This window comes from Pseudorca crassidens, chromosome 2 (assembly GCF_039906515.1).
Source record: "Pseudorca crassidens isolate mPseCra1 chromosome 2, mPseCra1.hap1, whole genome shotgun sequence".
NCBI lineage: Eukaryota > Metazoa > Chordata > Mammalia > Artiodactyla > Delphinidae > Pseudorca > Pseudorca crassidens.
Window position 1 is genome coordinate 96,306,660 of NC_090297.1, and position 26,169 is coordinate 96,332,828.

General features: G+C 52.6%; 1 long non-coding RNA gene across 2 annotated transcripts in view; it reads left to right on the top strand.

Annotated features, from left to right (window-relative positions):
• Nucleotides 1-1,405: 1,405 nt before the first annotated feature.
• LOC137219110 (uncharacterized) overlaps nucleotides 1,406-26,169 on the top strand; it is a 52,130-nt gene continuing 27,366 nt past the window's right edge. For both annotated transcript variants that reach the window (XR_010940976.1, XR_010940977.1), the window contains exons 1-2: nucleotides 1,406-14,467; nucleotides 17,446-17,583. This is a non-coding gene — a long non-coding RNA (uncharacterized lncRNA). The remainder of the gene's footprint in view (nucleotides 14,468-17,445; nucleotides 17,584-26,169) is intronic.

A 26,169-nucleotide genomic window follows, 5' to 3' on the forward strand; every position in this document is an offset into this window, starting at 1 on the left:
CTTCTCTCAGCCTACACCACACGAAGGCGAATGTGCTCCTTTCTCTCCCAGTGGATGTCCAAACGCGGTCAGAACAACGGGAAAGATGGAACCTCAGATCTGACATTTGTTTGACATATACAAAACTTCCTTCCAGACAGGAAAAACTCAGTTGCTTTTTTTTTTTTTTTCTTTGAAGGCAAGACAGTCAGTATTACCCTTGTCCTGTTTAGACTTTGAAATCCTAAATTGATCCCTATGAAAATTCTGGGTCGGGGAGCCCAAGTAGATTGTTTCTCATTAGTGACATTCTTCCTGGAAGGTCAGGCTAAGGAATGGTAAATAAACCTTCAGATCCGGTACTTCCTCCTCATCCATGATATTTAAAAGAAAGAAAGGAAGGGCGGGGCGGGGGGGCGGGGGAAGAAAGCAGTAGCTTTGTGCTGTGGGTACCCAGAATCCTTGGCTTTCATTCGGACAATCCAGGCTGAAGTCTGTGCTTCGGAATAAAATTTCTGGGCATTTAGGGAGCTATTTTTTCTCTTCTGTTGATTTGATCTCTTTCATTGAGAGAGCCAGTTAACCTGTCTGTACCTCAGTTTCTCCCCTGGAGAATTGAGAGGGATGCTTCTGTAGTTCAGCTTTTCTGGAATGAATGAAACAGTATGCATAGAGATGTTTCTTGAGCCTGAGTCCCCCCGAAACCTGTATTTGTCTGCTCATTTTCTCCACCCACCTCCCTCGGGTCGGGTTGGAATGGGGGCAGGGGCCGGAGAGGTGGAGCTATGTCTGGGATGTGGCGGTGTCCCAAGGGTCTGGTTTGCCCTGATGTGTGCCTTGCTGCCTTTGAGTGGAGGTGACTGGGTTCTGAGGCAAGTGGCGGCACGGACCAGGGGAAGTCATTTTGTGAGGGTGTTTTTGATAAACTCTTTCTTGGTGTGAAACAGAGGGGGGGCAGGTTTAGACTTCTTGGCAATTTTCACACTTTGATCAATCGGTTTTATGTATTCGTTTAGTCATCAAGCATTTGTTGAATGCCTGCCATGCGCCAGACAGTGGGGCTGTGCGGTCGGGATAGACTCAGAGACAGACCACTTTTTCTCAGGGCTTTTCCACACCAGCAAGGAGAGACACAGAGCGACAGACACGTATATAGCAGGGTATGTTGTGCTGAGGCAGGAGGGCACAGGGGACTATGGGGGCCATGAGACGGGCACTTTCCCAGCCTTGGGCTGGGGGCAGCTGGCCATGGAACACTTCCAGGTTGAACCCTGAAAGTTGAGTGAGGGTCAACCAGGGGAAGGTGTATGGAGACGGCAGGGAGAGGGGGCATTCCAGAGAGAACAGCCCAGAGGTGAGAAAGAGGAAGCCAAGTTTGGGGAACTTGGATTTGTTGAATATTGCTGGGGCCTGGGCGGGCAGAGAGTTTGGTGGGGGGGGTGGTGGGAGGAAGTCCACAGGAATCAAGGGAAGGTCTGGGGGGAGGGCAGGCTGGCACCTCAGGTGTCAGTCCCTAGCACCTGCCAAGCCCAGCTGCAAGTGCTGGACTCGCTAGTGGGAGGCGTAGAGGAGGAAGCCCCAGTCCCTAAAGGCCTCCCTAAGCTAAGGCGGGAATGCAGGAGCCACACCCAGAGGGCGCATATTAAGAAAACAGGAAAACAACAGCAACAGAAAAGCACACCTGCTCCCGGGAGCCATGAGGTGGAGAGCTGAGTGGAGGGGCAGAGGAGCTGAGGGATGTGGGCAGACAGGTGGTCTGCAAGGCCTCGTGGGGCAGGGCTCTTACCGGGAATGCTGGTCAGGGCACCCCTTGAACTCATTTCAGCAGGAAATCCATTGGTTCCAGAGTGTAGATTCCAGATTTGTTATTTTACAGGGCTAACAAGTATGTAATTATCACATTTGGGGCCCTTCAAAGGAAATGCAAACACACACCACTGAACACCCTTAGAAATGTGAGCGGAACCCACCCCACAGTTCTGGATGGAGCTCACCACCATGTCACACATACATCCACTCCAGCCCAGGGTCTGCGCCTGCGTTGGAGGAAGAGAGAATATGAAGGCCGGGCCTGCACCTTACAAGGGACTGGGAGAAAAGCAAGTGAAGAGGGTGGAAGGGCCTCTGCCCAGCCTCTTCTGGAGTCTCCTGGGAAGGAGAGGGAGCAGGATTGGTAACAATAATAGTATCCACCACTCACAGAGCAGCTACAGTGTGCCAGGCACACGCCATCTCCTGTCCTCTCTAACTGTGTTACAGAGTCGGTATTAATATTCCCATTTGACAGAATGAAGAAGCTGAGATTGGTCTGTGTATTCGTTATCTAATGCTGCATAACAAGTCACTCCAAAACTTAGTGGCTTAAAACAGCAATAGTCAGTGACTGCGGGTCAGGGATTCAGGAGCATCTTGGCCGAGTGGTCTGTCTTGAGGTGCCTCGTGACCCCAGGTCAGACATTGGCCAGGCTACGGAGGAATTGCTTCCAAGGTGGCCCGCTCACCTGGTTGGCTGGTTGGTGTTGACTGTTGACGGGAGGCCTCAGTTCAGCCCCATGTGGGCCTGTCCACGTGGCTGCCTCATAACCTGGCATCTGGCTTGCCCCACAGAGAATGAACCAAGAGACCAAGGTAGAAGCTGAGATGCGTTTATGGCCCAGCCTCGGAACCCACACACCGTTACTGCTGCCATATTCTACTGGCCACACAAATCAGTCCTGACTTTGTGTAGGAGAGGATCCCACACTGCGGCTCCTTGGGCGCCACCGTGTATCCCACCATTGCTGAGTGCTGCTCGGATCCCAACCCAAGTTGCCTGACCCCGAAGGCAAGGCTCTAATGTCAGATGTTGGGTCAGGGGGAGTGGCTGCATTGATGGGTTAAGAAGGGGACTTCACGGGGCATGATGGGGTGCCTGGCAGGCAAGTGGCAAAGCCCACTGGGCAGTGAGAGCCACGTTGCCTGTCCTGAGGGAGACTGAGGAGGTCCCCAAATGGGACCATACACGTTTTGTGCACTCTGGGTGTTCAGCTGTCACAGCAGGCAAACTCCCAGGGGGCTCCCTCAGTACAGTGAGCTGATATCAGGGCTCCACGGGGGGCCCTTTGTTCACACGGGTGAAGGAAGGAAGCAGACTTACCTTTCATCTGAGAAGGGTATTCAGATTCCCTGTTTGCCTCGCTGTCAGCTTAGCAGAGGGAACCCTGGCCTTAGAGCTTGAGCTGAGCGATGGGGAGGGGAAATAGTGTTGAGAGCCCATTGTGAGGCCGGTCTGAACTCGGCACTCTACATTTTAAAATTTCATATCATCTGCTCTGGAGGTAGCTATTATCACTTCTACTTTACAGATGACAATATAGAACTCAGAGAAATGAAGTAAGTGGCCCAAGATGTCACATACTTCCTAAATGACAGAACCAGGAGGCCCCCAGGCAGGTGGCCCGGTCAGCTTGCACCATCTCCAGCAGGCACACTGCCTGAGTCTTCAAAGACAGACAAGGGCTGCACCTGCCCCAGCCATTCAGTGGATCTGAGCATTCGGTGAGGCAGAGACCGTGCTGGGCAGAGTTGCGGGCTGGGGGGATGCACCCCGACTCCAAAGCCGGAGTGGGTCCTTCTTCTAAGATTTTTTCTCCTGGGGAGATGAGATTTGGACACGTGAACAGTAGTCCTCTAAGATAACTGCTGAGGGTGAGACAGGCTGCCCTTGCTGAGGAACAGATGTGAGCAGGGAGGGGCTGCTGCACGCCCAGGTCACTTCCAGGTGCAGAAGGACACCACTCGGTGGCCATGAGCACATTAGCACTGAGCCCTGGACTCCCAGCTGCACACCCTGAGGACCAAGGCAAAGGATCATTCCCCCTCTCAGGGAATCCTGGGAGATCTCTGAGCAGCCCAGGAAAATGTGAAGGGCCAGGAAAATGTGGGCCGATGGAGAGGAGGGTAGCTGCTGAGCGTGGGTCGAGTGGGCAGGACGCGTCTGGGCACAGGGAGCTCGACTGCCTCCTGCAGGGGGTTTTGTGAAGGAGTAGCAGACATGACGACACATAGGCTGGGCAGCACCAGAAGGTGGCACATGCAGAATATGGCGCCTACTTTCTTTTGGGCAGTGGGGAGGGTACTGAGAGGCACTTGGAGCAGGGCCTGGCCCATAATAAGTGTTAGTATTATTACCGTTGTCATCGTTGTTGTTGTTATTTAGCAGGAGAATGAGAGCTGTGCTTTGGGAATATGATTTTGGTGGCTTGAGCAGAATAATAATAGTAATGATGGTACCTGACATTTATTGAACACTTACTGTGAGCCAGGTCTTTTAAGTACATTGTCTTATGTAATTCCTTATGAGGCAGGTACCATCATTTCTCCAGATGAGAAAACTAGGGCACACAGAGCGTAAGTAACTTGCCCAGAGTAGCCAGGGGACAGACGAGAAAGGGACATAGTCAGCATATAGGAAAGTCGTCCAGGCATGGGGTGACTAAGGCCTGACTGAGGTGTGGCCGAGGAAATGAAGAGGGACGGCTGAAAGGAAGAGGTAGTTAGTGGGAAGGAGCGACCAGACTTATTGTCACATGGGTGGTGGGGTGTATGGATGACCCGCAGCCCAGAGAACGGGGGCTGCAGAGACAGGGCACAGAGACATGGCTTCAGGGGACATTTTGAACCTCTGAGCCAGATTTCCATCCTGAAAGGGGTCCTTCACTCAGTCAGTGCACGTTGTCAACTGTAAAGCCAGTGCATCTCCAAAGCCCCAGGCTACCCGCTGGACACTGGGGATCTCCTTAGGGGCAGAGGGAGGAGGGCACCGAGTGGACTTTCTGGGCTCTGGAACCCTGTGATCAGTGCCATCCTGGTGACAGCACGGGGCATCCCAGGTGCTGAGTGAGAGTGGGCCTGGCTACTGACTCTCTTGCTCTTCAAAGAGCCCTGGCTGTGAGGCTGCAGGGGCTGTTGGAGGCAGGGAGCCCAGCCCTGAGGATGATTCCTGGGAAGCAAGCAGGATGCTTGAGGTGGGGGGAGAGCAGCGGAGGAGACCTTGTTCTGAGTCGAAACCTTGGTCCCTTTAAGTGGGTGGAGAGGGCCCGAGCCCTCAGCTGCGGGAGAGGTGGTTCCCTCCACCGAGCTCCCAAACTTCAGGACTGAGATGACAGTGATGATTTTAGAAGCAGCTCCGTCCTTTGGGGCTGGGGGCGCTCTGCCAGGCCTGGAGAGGGGCCACGGGGGCGAGGTGCCGGGTTGTTAGTCCGCTGTGGGCGCCTGAGGCTCTGCTGGTGGAGTGTGCGTGCACGTGTGGAGTACGGTGGCTGGGTCTCCCTATTCGGGAAGATGCCGCGAAGCCCTGCGTTTGCTCTGGGGGCCCCTTGCAGCATAAGTAGGCAAGCCCTGGATTTCATGGGGTCCTCAGAGGGGAGAGTATCTATAAGCACACACAGACCCCAGGGCATCTGGGGAAAGGCAGCTCTGTAGGCACATTCACACCAGATCCATCGGACAAAGAGACCGGATATTTTGCTGTTTGATAAACTTCGTAAAACAGAGGAGCTGAGTGATTTTGCTGCTGCCTGAATGGAAGTATTCTAAGAACCCATGCCAAGAAGATAAATAAGGCCGTGGCTCCAGGAGAGGAGCTGAAACAAATGTGCGGCGAGAGGTACATCAAAGTAAAACTAGTTCTCCTGACGACCGGGGTTCTCTGTGTGACGGAGTGTGCGCATGTGTGTGTCGGGCCAAGTGTTTGGCAGATACTAGGCTACATCGAGGGGCCTGAAGATGTACCCTGGGCTCTTGCCAACCCCTCTGAAGGCCTGCTTGAGATTTAGCTAGGATTAGGCCCAGCCCTGCTTGGTACAAAGGGAAAGAAGCATTAGAGCCACTATTGGAGATTCAGGCCCTGCAGTCAGCCAGCTGGGGTTAATTCAAACTGGAATATGTGTACTGAGAGGGCAGGGATTCCTCAGTGGGCAGGGTGACCAGTCCCTGTTGGCCAGCGAAAGATTTATCCTGCACTGATGACAGGGGATACAAGCTTGAGTGTGAAAACATCAGCCCTCTCTTATGTGGCTCCGAACACCTCAAGGGATGAGGGGGAGATACAGGGGCGTGAGGATAGAACAGAGTGTTAGATCTGGATGCGAGTTTAAACAGCATCTAGCCCAAAGGTTATCAGGCCAGCAGCAGTGGCATCTAGGAACTTGTGAGAAAGGCAGATTATGGGTGCTCCGTGAGACCTACTAAGTCAGAAACTCTTGGGGTGGAGCCAGCAATTTCTGTTTTAACATTTTTTTTCCGGGTGATACAGATGCAGACTAGAGCTTGAGAATCGCTGATCTAGGTTGTCATCTTCATTTAGAAATGAGGGAACTGAGGCCTAAAGAGGGAACTTTTGCCAGGAACAGAGAGCTAATTAGGACACAGCCACTCTCCCCCTCACCCATAGGGTCTCAGCTGTTTATCTTGCAAATAACACGGGGGGATATTAATAAGTTTTTTCTTAGAGGCAATTGTTATGTGTTTATATATTTTCCATTTGTTAATAAACCATTTAGATCAGCAGTGTCGCTGGGGCCCAAACCTTGGAGTTATTGGTTGTAAAGTTTAGGCTCGGGGAAATGGACTCTCCTTCCAGTTTGGCCCCAAGTCCAGGCAGCCAGGTCCCATTCCTGCAGCTGCCCCCAAGTCACCAGCACCTTCTTCCCCTGTCTATCCCCAGTTGCTTTCTCTGTAACTGCACCACCAGCCCCATAGGCTCCCTCTATGTGTGGATGTTTTGGTCAATAATCCCTCCCTCAATTTGCAGGGCCAAGCAAGGGTGGACGTGGTGGGATTAGTTTCGCCCACTGGCCTTCTCTGCCTTCCTGAGAAGACCTGCCTCTGCTTCCGGCTCTCACAGTGGGCCCAGCATGTTTCCAATATTGCATCAGTGTTTTCCCCAACAGAGTAACGCTTTAATGGGGCAGATTTGTTCTCTGTACGGGAAACATGTGGGCCCTTGTCAGACGCCGTGGGAGCGAGTTGCCCTCCACCATGGCCATCGGGTCACCTCTTGGGGCTCCCGTACCTGTGCTCAGGAGAAGGGCAATTTCCTAGATCCGGTGGTGTGAGGAGGATGAGGGGCCCTTCAAGACTTTGGGGTGAGTAACTCCTCTAAAAGAGCAGAACCATGACAGATAGCCTGTTTACAGCAGCCCAGATTCCTGGGAAATTCATACAAAAATTCTGTTGTGGTCTAAATTTCCTAGCAAAAGAGGAAGGAACCAGTTTGCTTTGTCCAGTGTAAACTGGACCTTACTGAAGGATTTTCAATGGGAGTGGTGTGGGGTAGGAAGGGAGAAACCCACTCCCTTCCTCCTCCAAAGGCCTAGATGGAGATGGTTTGCAAGAGGGTGAGGGGAGGAAGCCCCAGGGAAGGACAGAGTCCCTGGCCTCTCTTGTTAGAGAGCCCTCCCCGGCCCCAAACATTAATGGGAACTTGACTTTCTTTTCCCGAGCCTGGAATTCTTTCCTGAGCCCTGAAATCTCTGAAGCTGGCATTTCTCACCTTCAGGGAGCTGTGACACCCAGGGATGTTTTATCTGATTCACCAACCTTCTCCTCTGCTTTTCCTGCTAATCGGGGGTCCATAACCTGCAGTTAAATAATTAAAGTTAATTTAAGTTTATTTCATTTTGAGCATTTCACAAAGCCCTGGAGATAATTGGAGTTTCCCTAGAGTGCTGCAAAACCAGGTTTGGAAATCTCAGATCAAGAGGACATTGGGCAATGGATGATGGAGACAAAGGAGGAGAAAAGAGAGCAAGAGGTGGGGGGGTGGGGCGAGGCAGAACCTTTTGTTTCCACTGGGTCTCCTGTGTGGGCTGGAGGGCTCTAGTTAGTTAAACGGTGATTCAGTCCAAAAATGGTTGATTCCGTTCTGATGTACCGGGAACACAGATAGAAAAGACACAGCCAAGGAGCGACGGAAAGAAACAAAGAGAGGGGCTCTCCGGGTCCCCCAACACAGCCACTGGCAGTATCATCCCAGGAAGACCTCTATTCTCGACTCCCTCGCGTCCCCCAACCGTAGGGATTTTAGGGAAACCCCTCTTTACAAATGCAAAGTCTGCTGATTTGAATTAGGCCCCTGAAAACTTGCCTCCTGCCCCGGAAGATTTATTTTATTAAGTGGTCCACACCTGAAAGTAATTGAGTGTCTCGGCATGGGTACAGGGGCTGCGGAGGGAGAACGGAGTGGCGGCGGCGGCGGCTCCCAGTTCCTCTCCGGCCCCATGCTCTGCGCCTCTCCGAGCCCCGGTCTCTCCGCCGCGCCTCAACCCTGCTCTGCTTTCTCCCGCTGCGGAGAAAGCGGCCTGGCGCGCGAGTGGGAGTAAGGAGGGATACGTGGGGCGATCGGGAGTCGCGTGTGAAGGTGGGTAGGTGGCTGCGCCCAGCGTCGCCCTCGCGCCGACATGCCATCGGGCCCGCTGACCCCGGTGCCCTAGTCCCAACCGCGCGCCCTGGCCAGCCCTTAGACATTGTCGCGCTGGCACAGGAGTCCCCGCCCAAAGAAGGAATAGGAGAGAGATTGAAATAGATAAAAGCATTCGAAGTTTAATGTCAGCATCAAATCTCTATAAAACCAGATCAAAGAGAACAGGCGCTTGGTTTCTTCCGGGATCGCCGGGGGCCTTGGGGCTCAGGGGGCCCCGGGGGTTGAGCCCGCGGCCGCCCGGCGCGTTCTTCTCTCCACCCGGGGCCGAGGATTCCAGCACCGCATCCCGGGGCCTGAGCCCGGCCGGGGCGCACGCGAGCGGAACCGGGGCGGCGCCCGTGAACTTGGGGCCTGGTGAATTAAGAGCGGCACGCAGGTTGTCCGCCGCGCGTCGAGGTTCTCCGAGAGCCGAGCTGGAGGCGGCGGGCAGAGGAAACGCGCGAGCCGGGAGCGCGGCGCGCGGGGTCCGCGACCCGCGACGGGCAGACGGCACGACGGGAGGGTGGCAGACAGGAGGGCGGGTGTCGGCTGCTCCGAACCCGCCGTTGCAGCTCTCGTCCCGCTCTCTTCCGGGCCGCGGGCCGCAGGCCGTGGCGAGCGGCCCGGCAGCTAATTGCCACTTTCCGTCGGTTGTGCGCGCCGAGCCGCGCCGGCTCCCGCGTCTTCCTTGGGTTCCTGCGGCGCGGACTGTGCGTTTGCTTTCGTTTTCTCCGTTCCGTTCTTCCATACGTGTGTTTCCCTTTGCGTCCCCAAAACGATTCTTCTAAGGTGAATGACCAAATGGAGTTTTCTTCTCGTGCTTAGTCACCGGCAACTTTTGCAGGGTGGAATGAAACTCCCCGGTGTTTCCAATGAGACGTGCAAATTGAGCTCTTTTCTAATTATAAACCTGCAATCTCATAGAGGCTTCAAAGTTACGACCACAAGAAATATGAATGAAGATAAACCCTCACATCTTGAGGATAAATATGGCGAACTTTATTAGTAGCAAAATTATAGTCTCTTTCTCTCACTCCACATAAAAAAGAATTGTAAATTACCGACGTTCTCTGCCTGTATCAATTTTATGTGCTGTAGCATTCCACCCCTCCGGACATAAATTTACATGTCTGCAGAGCCTGCTCATAGGTAAAACCACATGTCTATTTTGTGTGCCTGTGTGTGCTGGCACAGTAATCTTGCCGCCATGGACAGTTCATGGCGATGGACGTTGGGACAAGAGTCATTCGATGAGCATATGCATGGAGCACTCTTTGTGTTTGGACCCCCGGGAGAAACACCCAGGACTCATAATGGTAAATACACCAGCCAAAGAGGATTTCCTCTCATACATAGCCTGAAATGACAGGAAATCCACAAGCAGAAAAAGGGCAGAAAAATTAAAGAGAGGCTGAAGAAAAGAGGTTGTTGCTGTGAAAAAGAAAAAGGAAGAGAGAGAGAGAGACAGAGAGAGACAGAGAAAGAGAGAGACAGAGAAAGAAAGAGCATGAGAGAGACAGAGAGAGAAAGAAAGAAAAAGAAAGAAAAGACAAAATGTAAAGAGACAGATGCAGTGCTGAAAGACAAAAGGGATAGAAATTCACAACAAAGGGAGGGAAATGTCACAAAAAGGCAGATTTTGAGAGGGAAACAGAGGGGAAAAAGAGAGAGGTAGAACACTGTTAGGACAAGAAATATATAAAGAGAGATGGAAGGAGAAGAGGGACAGATGGAAGGAGAAAGAGTAGGCACAAAAAGATGTAGAAGAAAGGCATCAAGAAGGATGGAGAGACAAAGAGCGGAGCCCAGAATGGGGGTGGGGTGGGCTGGAGAGGAGAAGATAGAAGCCTTGGAAGCTGGGAGCCTTCCCAGGGCTAGGCGCCTCCCCAGGGCCTCACTTCTCAGATTTCCTCAATGCAAGGGAAATCCAGGGAAGCCTTTGTGGGCGCCGTTTGTTTGCTCCAGACCCAGATCTGATGATGCTGTTGATTTGGTTTTTAAACAGTGGGTTTGCAGCCTTCTGGGCTGGGGCAGGGGTCTGCTAGCCATCCTTAAACCTGCAGATTGGATTGAATTTCGACCACTTTGATGGTCCTGTAATCGTCTCCCAGTTTTCCAATTTCCAATCCCCTCCACCCAGCTGGGGGTTGAAAAGGAACTTTAAAGACGCCTTTGATAACGTCTCACGGTTACATATTTCCATAACAATTTTCTTTACCAGATCGTTATGTCTGATGCAGCCCCAGATGTTCTGGGGGAGAAAAAGGGAACCAGTCCCCCTGTCCCAGCCTGTCAGGCACTGGAGACAGGCGTGGGGAGGCGAACTCAAGTGCCTCAGGACCCAGGACACTCCAGCCCTTCTCTCCTCTTGTGGCCCCTTCCTCCAGCTCTTCCTTGACCACATTTTTCGAATCTCTCTCAGGGCCGGGGACCCATCCTCTGCACACAGCTCAGGCACTAGTGCGGCTCTAGGTGTCTCTTTTCCACCCAAACCTGCCTATTTTCGATTTCCTTCCATGCTCTCTGCTTGGTGACGGTTTGTGAAGTGAAGAAACCACTCCATGCTCGTGTCTCAGTAGGTCAAATTGATTCCAGGTGCCTTTCTTGAGAACTTTAACGGGCCTTTCTGGAGACACAGTGTCCTTAGGAGTATCAGGAGACTTCCTTCTTCCTCAAACAAATGTATTGAATATTACTGTTTGAAGGCACTGAGATGGAAGCAAATGTCAATCAAACGTGTCCTACCCTTAAGGAGTGCAGCATCTGCACTGTTGGGGAAAGGAGACATGTATGCAAATAACTTGGGCTGAGGGCTGAGTGAGTGTGAAGAATGCAGGAAAGAGGTGTAATAAAGTGGCCCCAGCGTTCAAAGGCAGCAAGATGACTCTGGCTGGAGACATCTGGGAAGGCTTCACGGAGGAGGTAGCATCTGCTCTGGGTCCTGGAGGACATGCAGGGTTAGACTGCGTGGTAATGCGGAACAGTAGGCACTGTGGTAGGCTGATGGGGGAGACATTTGGAGGCAGAGGCGCTTTTTGGTGCCCTCTCTCCAAATCAGACCTGGGCAGTTATTAGAGCAAGCTTCTCTCATTCAATTCATTTCACCCAACATTTGTTGAAACCGGGCACTGAACTGGGCATGTGCTGGGCACTAGGGTATAGGAATGAAGGAGACAGGTTTCTGCCGTCCTGGCATAGATCGATCATGTTGCTATAGATCCTGTTGCACAGAATTCTAAGGGGCTACTCAGGGCCGTTGGGGCAGTGAAGGGGAGGCCAAGCAGCCAGCAGCCAGGGCAGTTCCACTTTTTTTTTTTTTTTTTTTTTTTTTGCGGTACGCGGGCCTCTCACTGCTGCGGCCTCTCCCGCCGCGGAGCCCAGGCTCCGGACGCGCAGGCCCAGCGGCCATGGCCCACGGGCCCAGCCGCCCCGCGGCATGTGGGATCCTCCCGGACCGGGGCACGAACCCACGTCCCCCGCATCGGCAGGCGGACCCCCCAACCACTGCGCCACCAGGGAAGCCCAGTTCCACTTTTTATATCCCGGGGTTCCTGTGAAATTTCCTTTAGAAGAAGAGCGGGGCTCTACCGCTTGAAAAGAAAGAAGATCCCTAGTTCATAGGTACTTATGAATTATGAAAAATAACTAAGTGAATAGTTAACCAAATGAAAGCATGAGTGTATGTTTGCCAAAGACTGTGATAATCCAATTCTGGACACCTAAGTTTTGATTTAAAAGATCCAAGGTCCCTTCTGTGCTTTCACTGTCTGTCTGTGGTCTGTGGATAGAGTGTGCATCAGGTCCCAGGCTGCTGTTTTCTCTGAAGTTGTCTTCCCACATCCTGCTCTTTTCTCCCACTCCTCAGCTGGTTGGGAGTGGCTAGGTTCCAGCTATTCCTAGAACACTCAAAGGGTCTTATCCTAATGATATCCCAAGACCCGGCTCCCCAAATGGGGGGTACAGTGGGCTGAACTCAGCCAGTCCGAAATCCTACCCCTTGCTTTTTGTTGTATCTCATGAGTTGCAATATGACAAAACGCCACCAGGGGGCAGGACAGAAACGTGGGGTGCTGCTCTCCAAGGGCATTGTCCATGGACAGTGTGGAGAGTCCATAGCCCGTCTGAGCACTGCCCTTCAGGGTAGACTAAGATGAGTGCACATAGCCCCTGCCTGCAAGAAACTTACAGTCCCGTGGTGACTTCAGTAATATAGTTCCCTACTCCTTAAGTGGGCAGAGGAGTCAGTCGGAGTTGTAGCTGGAACCCCTAGCTTCTTCCAGCACCGCCCCCTACCCCAGCAGTTCCTGCTGTGCCCCGGAGGCCTCGTCTCCGCTCAGGGTCCCCACTGGTTTCTCCAGCTGCAAGAACCAAGGCCAAGGGAAGCCTCTGCCTTCCCGTGATGACCCCAGACATACGTGGGGTACATTGACTATTGTGGGCTCCTTGCAGGTGGGACCCCTGAGGGAACAGGATGCTGGAGCCCGAGGCTAAGACCTCGCAGCTAGGGGAAAACAAGCCAGCTCTGGTCCCCCTCATCTAGGGGACCACCTTCCCCTAACCTAGGCTGGCATCTGCCTACAGGCCTGCCGTGTGTCCTCTTCCCCCTTCCCAGCTGAGAGGGGTGCGTGCCCTCTGTGCTGGGTCAGGAAGAATGTCGCTCAAAGACTAGGTGGGCCCATGTGCGTAGGTGCGTGTGCTTGTGGGCTGGTGTGGGTGAGAGGCTGTGGGCATTCACTGGTCGCCGAGGTGTCCCCACTCCCAGCCTGCCCTAGGTGCCTTAGCCCCTCAAGCCGAAGACATGTATTCAGCACCCGTCCCGCTCAGGGCCCAGGGCCAGCTCAGCGGGAGGTGGAGCCATGAACTAGACGCAGTCCCCATGTTCGGGGGCCTGAGCTGTAAGGGAGGCCCAGTCTGCGGGCTTCAATGGCCAGGTCATGCCTGTCCTTTCACTGCTGAGCAAATAATGACATTTCATTATGTGTTGCGTGGATAAACGGAGGGGGAGAAGTCAGAAGGCATTCCAACAGGGTGGCATGGTGAGTCCCTAGGCAGGACTGCTCCTCGAGGGACCAACCTTACAGGTTTTAAACCGGGAAGTCTTGTCTCTCAGGAAGCCCTTCGGTCGCAGGCAAACCTGGAGGGTTGGCCACCCTAGCTTCTGCCCCCCCAACCCCTCGGGAAAGGGCCAAGCAGCTAGTTCCTCCTTGGCCCTCCTCTAGTCTCCCACCCCTTTCTCCTTTTCCCCCCACCCAGCAGGGTCTCCTCTTAGGTCTCCTGGGTCTTACCCTGCCCCAGCCATGACCCCCCAGCCTGACCTCCAGGGCTACCCACTTCCCTTTCCCTCGGCCATTCCTGATAAGGAGACTAGAAGCAGGTTTGCCCTTTCACCTCTGCATATCTCTCCATGGAGCCCCTGGGTCCCCACATCCTATGTCACATCCTCCAAGTCCTGCAGCTCCCCCAGGCTGCAGGTTTTAGGTGGGAGAGGACTGTGGGGATGAGGGGGCTGCAAAGGCCACAGCCCTTGGGACACGAGCCTCTCCCTATCCTGGCCGAGGACGGTCCAGGCGCCTGCTCCCAGGACGCAAGAGCTGCTGGGCAGGATGGCTGAGCTGACCGAGTCCTGCGCTGCATTTTGACTGACATTCTTGGTGGAATTGGCCGGATGTTTCTCCTTCACAAGAGACACAGCCTCGGGCAAGACAGCTGTGCCTCCCTCAGCCCAGCCGCGCAGCTGGGGGTGCTGAGAACCCAGGACCCACAATTCCTACTTTTGGGATAACATCACTGGGCCAAGAGGTCTCCAGGGAAGGGGTGTGGTGGCTTCTTTGGGGCCCTAAGAGGTCAGCACGACTCGCATCTGAATATCTTCTGTTCTTGTTCTGCCTGAGCTCTGTTCTCTACCTGGTTCTATGGACCGCACGTGGACACTGTCATCTGACTTGGGCAGGCAATGCGGTGCAGGGACCACCTGATACACAGAGTTACCTGAGGTCTGGCCTGCTCAAGGCCCTGAGTCATGCCCAAACCCACTCCTTATTTTTGGTGAGTGCATCATTTGGTAAGTGCATCATTTGGGGACGTTTTGGTCCAGAACTTCAATCCCCATGAATTAGGAGTGTGATCAGATGCAGCTGTTATTTAAAGGGCACATAATAATCTTTGCTGATTCAGAAGGCATTTCATAAGTTTGCAGCATTTGGGGAAATAACATTGGTAACATCAAATTCGTGGCCTTGAGATGGTGAGAATTCTCTATGCAGAGAATTTTTGCCTTTGGTGAAATCTAGCCATAGCAAATACCAAAAGCAACATGGAAGAGAAAAAGTTATCCACCTGCAGCCTGACAGGGCTATAAAGGGAAAGGAAGATGCTCTCGCCCTTGATCTCGGGTGATTATGAGCTTTGTGTATGAATATGAGGCTCAGGGCTCTTATTTCCATTTCTTTTTTTTTTTTTTATAAACTTATTTTATTTATTTATTTATTGGCTGCATTGGGTCTTCGTTGCTGCGTGCGGGCTTTCTCTAGTTGCGGTGAGCGGGGTCTACTCTTCGTTGCGGTGTGCAGGCTTCTCATTGCAGTGGCTTCTCTTGTTGCGGAGCGTGGGCTCTAGGCGCGCGGGTTCCAGTAGTTGTGGTGCACGGGCTCAGTAGTTGTGGCTCATGGGCTCTAGAGCGCAGGCTCAGCAGTTGTGGCGCACGGGCCTAGTTGCTCCGCGGCATGTGGGATCTTCCCGGACCGGGGCTTGAACCCGTGTCCCTTGCATTGGCAGGTGGATTCTTAACCACTGTACCATCAGGGATGCCCTCTTATTTTCATTTCTGCATCTTTTATAGCCATGGTTTTTCAGGCTGTAGTCATATGAGTAGCACCTTCGTCATTTTGGCCTCATATGAGTGCCACTTGTACTGTTAACATTTTTCTTTAAATTAACTGACTACACACACACACACACACACACACACACATGTATGCACACATACACACGAATATCTTTCAAAAGGACATTGTACATTCTTAACTCCAAATGGGACACCAGTAGCACTTGTCTTAAACAGAGGGTAGCCAGAAAAATAAATAAAACTAAAGCATAGGATGTGATTACATTGTAGCTAGAGTTGCCTTTGGAAGGCTTTGAGTCTAAGATTTGCTTTCTTCCCTTAAACAGGAATGTCAGCAAGTGTTAGAGGCAGTTAAAGTCCCATCGGCCACAGTTTTAGTGACCAGATGCAGCTGTAATTCAAAAGTCACATTGTGATCAGGTCCGAGAGAGAATTGGACCGGAATGATTATTTCACTGTCTCTTCAGGGCACCATATAAGATTGTCTCCAGTTCTGCCCAGAGCCCTGAGTGGTTCTGCCCAGGAGGTATTTTCCTCTGGCCACTGGCCCAAAGCATCCCTCTCGGCTGATTTCCTGAGCACACCTTTCCTGGAGCTCCTGCCATCAGAGGTCTGCTCACCTGCCCACTGGGAGAGGACTGATGGAGTTGCTGGAGACAAGGGGTGCCCGTCTCCCCTTCTCTGATGTTGCGTAGAATATTCCAGCCTTAATGAGACAACCCTAGAAAGAATGTTTCCACTTTTCTTAGCAGAGCTACAGGCAGTTTTCCATGACTATGAGAAAACCCCAAGCGTGAGAACAGGCAGGGCATTTGAACTCGACTTCCTGCTGCTGCCGATTCCCAGTGGTATTTTCCACTCTTCCCGCTCCCTTGAGTTCTAGACTGGTATGTCCAGCTGCCCGTGTGTCCTCTCCACTTGCAAGCCTAAAAGTCGTCTCAACAAAGCAGAACTCTCCACTGCGCCGCAAACCAGCTTCTCTCGCAGGCGCCCCCCCTCAGCTACAGGCACTGCCCCTCCCCGGTTGCTCAGGCCAAAGACCCACGTGACCCCTTTCCTCACACCCCAGATCCAGTCCATCCCTCATCCTGTTGGCTCCACCTTCCCAAAGTATGCAGAAGCCAATGACTCTCCCCACCCCCTCTGCCCCGAACCTGGTCTCCCTGCTCCTGCCCGTTCTCCACACACCAAGGCCAAGCGTGATCTTTGGAAGTGAGAGACCTGATTGTATCACCACTCAGCTCAGACTCCTCCAGTGGCTTCTCCTGGCACTTGGAACCGAACTCAAACTCCTCCCGTGACCCGGGCCCTGGGTCCTTCCTTCTTCACTGCACCCTCCGCCCTGGGTTTGTCACGCTCCAGCAGTGCTGGCTTCATTCTACTTCTCCAACACCCCACCAACCCCGGGGCCTCGGCACCTCCTGTTCTCTCTGCCAGGAGCGCTCACTCCTGCTCCCCACAGGGCTCCAGCTCTGCTCCTTCCCTTTGTTCAGGTCTCCACGGAACTGGCACCTCCTTTGGGAGATGCCCTGACCTCTCTGAGATGGTACCTTCCCTTTATGCTGCTCTCTTTTTCCTCACGGCATTTACCACCGTTGACATCGCTTGCCTGAGAAAGTCCGTTTCTCTTTCACTTTTCAGAGATAATTTCACGGGATACAGAATTCTTTCAGCACGTTAAATATTTCACTCCCCTTTCATCTTGTCTGTATGATGAAGTGTCTGAGGAGAAGTCTGATGTAATTCTTACCTTGTTCCTCTGTGGGAAGCATTCTTTTTCCTTCTGACTTCTTTCAAGAGTTGCTATTTGTCTTGATTTTCTGCCATTTCAGTGTGTTGTGGCTTTGTGTAGACTTTTTGGTATTTATCCTGCTTGCTGTCCTCTGCTGATGCTGTATTATATATTTATTTGATTATTTCTGTCCTGTCTCCCACATGAGAATGTAAATTCATGAGGACAGGGACTTTGTCTAATTCACTGCTTTATTCCGCTGTCTGGAATAGTTTTGGAGGCTAGTGTCATTCACTAAATATTTCTTGAGTGATGAATGAGTAATCAAATATAGAGCCTCTAATAAGTTTGTGTAAGAAAGCAGTATCATGTAATGTAATTCATACTATGAAATGTCACTTTATGTTTTCTTAATTTGAGGTTGTTTCATCTATTTTTGTATTTCAGCATGAAGTTGGCAGCTGCACTTTCTTGGAATAATATTCATAACAATGACTAGCACTTACCGAGCGATGACTACATGGCAAACACTTTGATGGGCTTCGCATGTATTAACTCAGTTAACCCTCTCAAGGACGCTTTAAAGTAAGTATAATTATTATCCTCATTTAGAGATGAGGAAACTGAGGCACAGAGAGGTTAAGTAATTTGTTCAAAGTCACACAGATACCAAGAAGTGGAGCTAGAATTTGAACTCATGAAGCGTGGCCCCAAGTCCATGAGCTTCCATGAATCTAATGTCCGACTTCTGTCTCTATTTGCTCTTTTCATTGAGGTATAACTTATGTGGGCCAAGTGTACTGACCAAGAGTACAAATCAACAAATTTCCATGTACTCCCGGATCTGGAGCTACTACTGGCCTAGTGCCCCCCAGGCCTCCTGGTGTCGCTTTGATTCAGTTCCCCACAAAGTAACCCTTAGTCTAACCTCTATCACTAACTGATATTGGGAAAAACTGTCTTTTATCCTCTTTAGTTTTTTAAAAAAGTGTTAAAATACTTTCCTTTTGTCTGTTCTTTAATATCCTTAGTTGATTAAATGAAAAGTAAGAACATTGAATAATAATTTCAAGCAAGTTAGACACCACCCCCTGCCTTGCCCCGCCCGGCACTGCTCTCAGGTGCCTTCCTGAGTCTCCTAGACTGAGGGGGAGAGAGGCCTTTCCGAGAAAATTCTGCGTGTTTGTCACTGTGTCAGGCCTACGGCAGGTATTTAAAACACCTGCTGATGGGTGGACAGATGGATCGGTCATCTGCAGAGATGCTCTATCCCTGCCCTTGAGGGGTTCCTGGAGAGAGACCTGTCTTTGTCTGGGGTGAAGGCTCCAAGCTGCCAGCTGGTAAGGTCGGAGGCTGCCAGCCTGGTACCAGGACCTGTCCATCACCTTCTGGGGTCCCCTGGCTGGACTCCCACACTGCCACCCTGTACTCACATGGCTAGAATCCCCCTCAGACCTATAGCTGACTCCCCTGCTCCAGCCCCGTCTAACGCCTGCTCAGAACTCACCGACTTCACAATCCCTAGCCTCCCCGCTCCCGGGGCCCTTCCCCGAGTGTCAGCAGCAATTTCCTGGCAGGCCTGGTGACAGTAGCCTGAGCCAGCCCAGGGGAAACCCAATGCCATGGTGTCAGCAGCGGGTGTCCCTTGGTGTCTGGGGAATGGGGCTGAGACTGTGCAGAGCTGAGCCGCCCGAGGGGGTGGAAGGGCTACGACCACCCTGCCCCCACGGCTCCCTGTTCCTTCCATACTCAGTGCAGGCATCTGTGCCCACTTGCCCTGCACCCAAGGACCCTGGCAAAGACACCTCTTTCCTGCTTCACAACTGGATCAGGGCTAAAAAGTCACCCACATGCTGGAGACAGTGCCTGGGGTGACAGTGCCTGGCTCTGGGCCGGCACACGTCCTTTCTAATCTTGCTCCGCATTCAGAGAGATGGCTGCATCCCAGGCCCCACGGATGGCCAAGTCCATGCCTTCTGCCTCTGCTTTTACCTTGTTGCTGGGTCTGTGCACGACACCCACCTTTTCTGTCCAGAATTCTCGTTAGGGGAGGACTGGGTCTCCTCTCTCCTCCGTATCCCCCTCAGTAGAGTTATTTTCCGAGGACCGGTCCTTGAGTGTGGAGACTGCTCGTATTTTGTTTAGTCTGATTGCCTCTTAACACACTTGGATGCTTATGAATTCTTCTATTCTAAATTTAACTGATGTGGCACTACCGTATGCTCCGTTTTCCTGGATCATGTGTGCGTCCCCTGCCCTTGGCACAGAGCAGGGGCTAAGTGGAGGCTGGCTGCATTGGACTAGATCCACTTGACCTACAGAGGGGTGGGGAGACTCACGGTGGAAGGACGGCTCTCAGCCTGGTCCCAGCCTGGCGGGGCTGGGAGATGCATCCAAAGGCGTGGGCCAGTGGGCATTCATTTGGTTTGGGCCTAAGTCTTGTCTACTGTCCGATTAAGCTCTTGTCTCATGGCCAGCAGACCCTTGGTTGTTGTTACTAGAACTTCTCTCATGTGGGCTGACTGAACATGTGCCTCTCCCCGACCCCCTTCAGACCTCTGCCTGGAGCAGAGCTGCAGACTCAGTGCTTGAGACTGGCCAGTCTCTTTCCCAGGAGCTCAGTCACCCTTCCCAGAGCCGTGGAATGTTGCCCTTGGGATTCATCTTAGAGGTTGCCTGAAAGTCCTGTCTCCTCCTCTGTCTCTTCCTCCACAAGAGGAAACTGAGGCTGAAAGTGCAGTAATTTGCTCAGGCTTGCCCAGCCATTTGAGATTCTGTGGCCCAGATCTCCCCACCCGAAGTCCCTGCTGACCCAGGCTGTAATATGTCCCATGCTCCACGTGTATTAAGCACTCGCAGCGCGCAGAGGTCTGAACTGTGCCTCAGGCTAGGTAAGAATGTCTCCAAATAAAATAATAACAGTTGTTCCCAAACTTGTGGATTTTATGGACCAATTAAAAATTAAGGGGATGGACATAGGTTTGACAATTATAATTTGCCAAGAATAGGTTTTCTAGAAGTCCTACTTTCATCATGTTTTGTAACAAGAAAGAACATTTTAAATCAGAAAAGAGACGATATTTCAAATTTAAAGGCTGACTAAATGTTACCATATACAGAATTCATTATCGATTTTTCTCTTTCACCTCTGACTGGTAAAAGCATCATCGTGGACAAAAGCCCTTCCTTGGACCCGAATTAAAAGACCCAGTTCTGTCCCAAGGAGCCCATGCTTTGGTCTAAGGGGGAGTGGGGATTGGCCCAGAGGTCCAGCTATCACCTCATAGTCGCCTCCGGGCAAGGGTGGCCCAAAGTGTTGGAGTGTGACTGGGGCATGGGCAGAGCCAGGCCAGGCCTTTCTCCTGGTGCTCGGAAGGCCGGGGAGCAGGAGGGGTCTGGGAAGGGCCTCTGGGGGTTCTGCCCTTAACTGTCTGATGTTATTGTTTCCATCTGGAGGCTTTGACCTGAGAACTAGCCGAGGCCGTTCCATTCAGGGGGGTTGGAGCACTGGCTAGATATCCCGAGCCTTCGGTGATTGTACCAGCTTCTTCTCTCCTAGGCTGTGTGACCTTGGACCAGTCCCTGAACCTGTCTGGGCCGCTTTCCTTGGCTCATAGGGCAAATGTGAGGTTAGCCACTCGGATAGCAAGTGTACAGCTGTGTAGCCACAGGAGCTTTTTAAAAAGCATTTGCTCCAGGATCCCAGAGCACCCACTGGCTCGACTTCCGAGCCCTTCCTCTACACCGCACAGCCTCCAGGTCTTCATCAAACCTGAAATCTGCCCAGTTATGGCATTATTGTTCAGCCTCTTGCTCCTTCAGGCCTTAATTCCCTCAACCTGACCCTGACACCTCGCAATTTCCACTGGGTTCTGCGTGTTTGACTCACCATCAGCACCTGTTGCCTCTGGTGCTGGCACCTCTGGCATGAAGCTTGAGTCCAGACACCATTGCTCAGACTCCGTGGTGGCCCCTGGCAGGGGTTTTTCCTGCCATTGGGTGGTGGAGACCATGGTTGACTCTCCCTCACCGCTTTCCCATCATCTCTCATTCCAAGGGCCAGGAGGAAGCCTCTTCTCTGGAAAAAACGGCTCCCCGTTGGCTCTTCTGGGCTCCAGGGGGCTCCCCCAGCCTCACAGCATCCTCCCCTCCTGCCTCACACCAGTGCCAGCACGGGAACTGTAGGCTGCCAGCCCTCTGCACTCTTAGGGAAAACCTGTGTCTTTCCCTCCCTCCTTCCTATCCTTTTCATCCTCCCTCAGCCCCCAGCCCCCTGGCCCCCCAGGTCCTCTCCCTCTCAGCCCTTATCTGCCCCAGCATCTGACCTGCAGATGCACTCACTGCTCGGCGTGCTCCTGACCCTGGGATGGCATCACCGCCCAGCCTGCCTGCCCCGGGGCCAGCTCCGGCCTGCTCTCCTTCCCTTTAAAAGCCCCCATGTCTTGAAGCTGATTAAAACAAACACAGCTCGTATTTTTGTTCTTAATCCAATTGTGCGCTGGGCTAGGGTCGGGGAGGGAGGATAGGATGACAAAAGCACATTCCTCGCCATGCCAGGGGGGGAGAGCCAGACCAGGTACCCGCCAAGAAGTCCCCAGCAGCTGGGGAGGCCATGCGTCCAAGTGGGGTGCTGTCCAGCAATAGTGGTTGGACCCCTCCCTGAGCAGGATTCAGCTGCTGCTCCCCGGGCAGGTCAGGAGGAGGGACAAGTTCTCCAGGCCTTCCCAGAAGGGGAACGAGAGGCCCTTCTGGGAGCAGAGTGGCCAGCTGGGGGGCAGGGGCTCCAAATAGAGGCCTTTATTCTCTCTAGTCTGGAAATGAGACATAATCCTCTTGTCTCAGCCGACCCCTGTGACATCCCTGCTCAGCACTTGGCCTTGGAGTTCCTCAGGACACACAGACCCAGACACACACTGTGGACACCTTCCCCTGGTAGGCTAGGCCCATAGGCCCCTGAGGACTCTGTTACTGTCTGAGCCAGAGATGATGCCTCCATCACCCTGAATTTCCTGATGAAGGGACCACTTGCTGTCGAGCATGGAGAGGAGGGAGGGCCCAGTGATGGTGCAGATGGTGCGTACAGAGTCCGGAGGCCAGGTGCCCAGGCTTGAATCTTACTCTGCTGCTTACTAGTGACGCAGGCAAGTTATTTCATCTCTTTGCACTTCAGTTTCATCATTTGTAAAACGGGGTAGTAACAGCAGTACCTACCTCCTAGGGGTGTGAGCTGGGAACACAAACACAAACACTCAGCCCTGTACTGTATACTATACTAAATATACCATCTGTATTTGGCATATACTATACTATATTCTGACACTCTACTATATACCGCTACCATAAGAAATCTTGATCATCGTTATTATTGAAGGCAGGTGGAGGTAATCCTAGATCAGTCATCTAATAGCTGTGTGGTTCTAAGCAAATCATGCCTGTTCTCTGAGCCTCAGTTTGGCACCTGTAAAATGGGAACAGACTCAACCTCAGAGAATGATGGTGAAGTTTAAACGTAATAATAACCACGAAAGTGCTGTGTTTATTGAATCTTAAAAATTATGTGATTTCGTTGTTAAATGAGACCTTAAGGGACAGTCTTGTCCAAGAGAGGAGGGAATAAGATGGGTAGATCAAATAAAAAAGATAGAAAGGGAAAGAGGAGAAAGAAAAGGTAAATACAAAGTGGAAGGGTCCAGAGAATGAGCGTAGGGGTGAGACTAATGAAAAGGAAAAGGGGAGAATGAGGAGGGAGAGGAAAAACTAACAACAGCCGCTCCAGAAATAGCAGAGAAGGAGCTTGATAGAGAAGACAGTCAAGAAAGGAGGGGCAGTGAGCAGGATGGAGAGGGGACACAGGCAGGCCTCAATGAGGGGTCTCGGGGTCTGCCTTGGGAGCCTGGAGGGCTGGGCTTCCTCCTTGGCTGAGGTCTCCAGGCAGGAGAAGCAGGGAGACCCCGGGAGCAGGTGGAGACCCTGGCCGCTTCTTCCTCTCCACCAGGCTTCTGTCAGCTCCCAGGCTGCCCCACCCCATCCCCACTGCCTATGCACTGAGCCAGAGAGATCTCTGCACCGAGTAGGATCAGAGGCCCAGGTGGGGAAAACTCTCCTGGGCTCTTCTGTGAGGCTGCTGGGGTGAAGCTCTAGCTCTACGTTGGAGAGATGCTTAATCATCTTTCCCCCAAATCCTTAGATGTCTATAGCTTCAGTCTTTCAGGGCTAAACAAGATCTTAAAAATCAATTGTTTGAATGCTAGTGTGAACAGCTCACCTGCCTGGCCAACTCCAGAATGGGCTGAATACCTCTTAGGACAAGGCCCTCCCTGTCCTTCAGAGGAGTTTGCTGGGCCCCTTCCAAGACTGACCCACAGTTACTGTGACTGCAAGTCGGTCAGTTGATCAATACCAACTTTGTGCAACCTTAGTTTGAGCCCCATGTGAAGGACAGAGGGCCAATCAGAGGGCCACACTGGCGCATTGAGGGTGGGTGACCAGCTTGGCTTTGCTGAGGCATCCTCGCCTCCCAGGTTCAGGGCTGTCTCATTCTCCTTCCCTGCCCCATGGTCACTTGCCTTGGGCTGTGACAATTGCCCACACCACAGCTAGAAACCACGATGCATCAGTAGGTCAGGGAGAGGAGGACTAGAAATGGCCCGTAAAAGTCTCGGGCTCCCCATAAATGCAGAGCAGGGCTTTGAAAGCCCAAAGCACTTTTATGTGCTAGTTAAAGGGCCTTCCTGTTGTGTCGCCAGGATTTACAGGGAGATGGGTGGGGGAATGGGGTGAGGTGAGGCCAAGTACAGCCTCCACCGACTGACACTCCCCAGGCTTTTCAGAGCTTCAACCCTCTGGGTCCCACAGGAGAAGGGAGGAAGTGGAGGGCTTAGCGACTTCTCAGCTGTCACACTCCATTTACCAAGCCGGCGCTGTGAGGCTCTTCCTCGGTTCTTTGAGATCCTGAACCAGCTCGCTGGGGCAGTGGTGACCAAGGCAGGGACGTATTCCAGGCCGGCAATGCCCACAGCCAGGGGGAAGGAAGCCCTGGAAACATAGGCAGAGGCCAGGCTATCCGTGTGGTTTTCAAACACGTAGCAGTAGGACAATCCAAATGGCTCCATTTGGAGAGTTTGTTCCATGGCCCATCTTGCCATGCCCTGCGTCTGATGCCAGCATTAAGGGATCATGGGGAGAGCGCTGGGCATCTGCCCCCATCTCTGTGAGTTAGGGGTGCCCATCCCTCAACCTGTCTCCGCAGGGCACCCTGTAGGAATGCGACGTCCATGAATTTCAACTTCAAAAAATAAAAATACAAAAGGGAAAAAAGGCCCCATAAAGTGAGTGTGCTATTCTGGCCACTGTCCGTCATGGAATGAGGAGTTTACTTTCCTCTCTGGGAGAGCTGAGAAGGACCCTCCCCGACCCGTGTGGAGGGGCACGCCGCCCCTCTCTGTTCTTCCGCAGCATCCTGTGCTCACACCCCTACGCGGATGCCAGCATCATGTAGAGACCCGGTGTGTTCCGAAGGAAAGAACCAAAGAGTCTGGCCACCCCTGGAGCCAGGCGTTGTGCCGGGCGATTCACTCACATCGTCCCGTTTTTACCTCCCGCTGCCCTGCGCAGGAGACGCCAGCATCCTCCGCATTTTATAGTTCAGGACAGAGAACTAGCATTTGCCAAAGCTCTTCTCTATCAGACCCTTTTGAGAAACAGTACATTCATTCTCCGCTTTAATCTTCCCGGCCTCCCAGCTGAATAGTATCAACCTGATGTGTGTATGAGGAAACTGAGGCCCATAGAAGTTCAATGAGGCAGGGAAGGTCCAGGTGGGTAGTGCCCATCCCAGAGCTCTTTCCCCCTTACCTTTGTTTCATTTGAGCTGTAAGTCTCTCGCTCAGAGGCCAGGGCGCGGGGCGGGGAGAAGAGCCCTGCTGATGGCTGAGGTGTCTCAGCCTTTGGCTCTCAGGCCTGACTTGTTTTTGTCTTTCTAACAGCCCCATTCCCTGGCTCTAGCTGCCCTCTCCTGGATCGCTTCGTCCCTCCTTGGGAGCAGCGGCCGGAGCACATTCAGCCTCCTGGGCTTGGGGCCCTGGAGCCCTGTACCCAGGCAGGGGGATTTCTGCATTGACTTCGCTCTGACTCCTGTCCCTGGCCTGCTGGCCCCAGGTGCCCATTGTGGCCTCAGGCCTCTGGCATTCTTCCCTGACGCTGCAGCTCCCCTCTGCTTCTCTGTGACCCTATTGAGTTTCCCCAGGTCTGGCCAACCAAACACTGCCATATGGGGGAGAGTTACATTTCCTGTATATGTGTCAAAATATCTGAGAGGATGTGAAATAGATCAGACATGTATAAAAATAAACTTTTACGGGGTGGCTGACTACTCCCCTCCAGGGGGAACCAGCGATTCACTCTTCATCTGGGGCCCAGAAGCTTGGCTGGGGCCTTGGGGACCATTCCCCACACCCAGCTCCCCGTGGCTGTCCTCCCTCGTTTCCTTGAGCTGGGCTTTAGCTCCTCTCCTGGAAGGCATTCTCCCGGGGGTCCACGGGCATGGAAACCCCTCCAAAATAGGGCTGAAAATAGCAAGTTACCTCTCTGGTCCCAGTTTCTTGATAGGGGTAGCAGGTCTTGTTCTTTGAGCTCCCCTTTCTCTCTGGCAACCTATGATTCTACCACCCAGGGGTCCCCAGGCTAGGCCACAGCAGGACCGTCTCATCACCTCTTCTACTGAGCAGGACACAAGGATTACATCTCAGTTGTTCTTTTCCTGTTGCATTAGGCTGAGGCCTGGTGGACCCGAGTGCAGGGGTCTTTCTGTCCTGGCACCCCTGCTTGAGTTTACCATGAAGGCTTGTCAAGGGCATCTGCTTGTCAAGGTCATCTGCGTCTCCATCCTCCTGGCTAACTGGGTCGATTAAACAGGGCTTGTTCTCTTTATTGCTAAAAGTTTACACGAAGCAGCATCCCAGTTTCATATCAGAAATTTCTCCCTAAATGTTACCTTAAATCCTTCTGAACCCAGATCCCCTTTTGCCCTTCTCCCCAGCCATGAGCTGGAGAGGGTGCACTGTGGTTTTGGACAGCTCAGGTGATTCCTGCACTGACCACTCTGTGACCCGCTCAAGCAGCTGGGTGAGGAGAGCCGATCTGCCAACCCACGGGATTCCCACCAGACCCTGT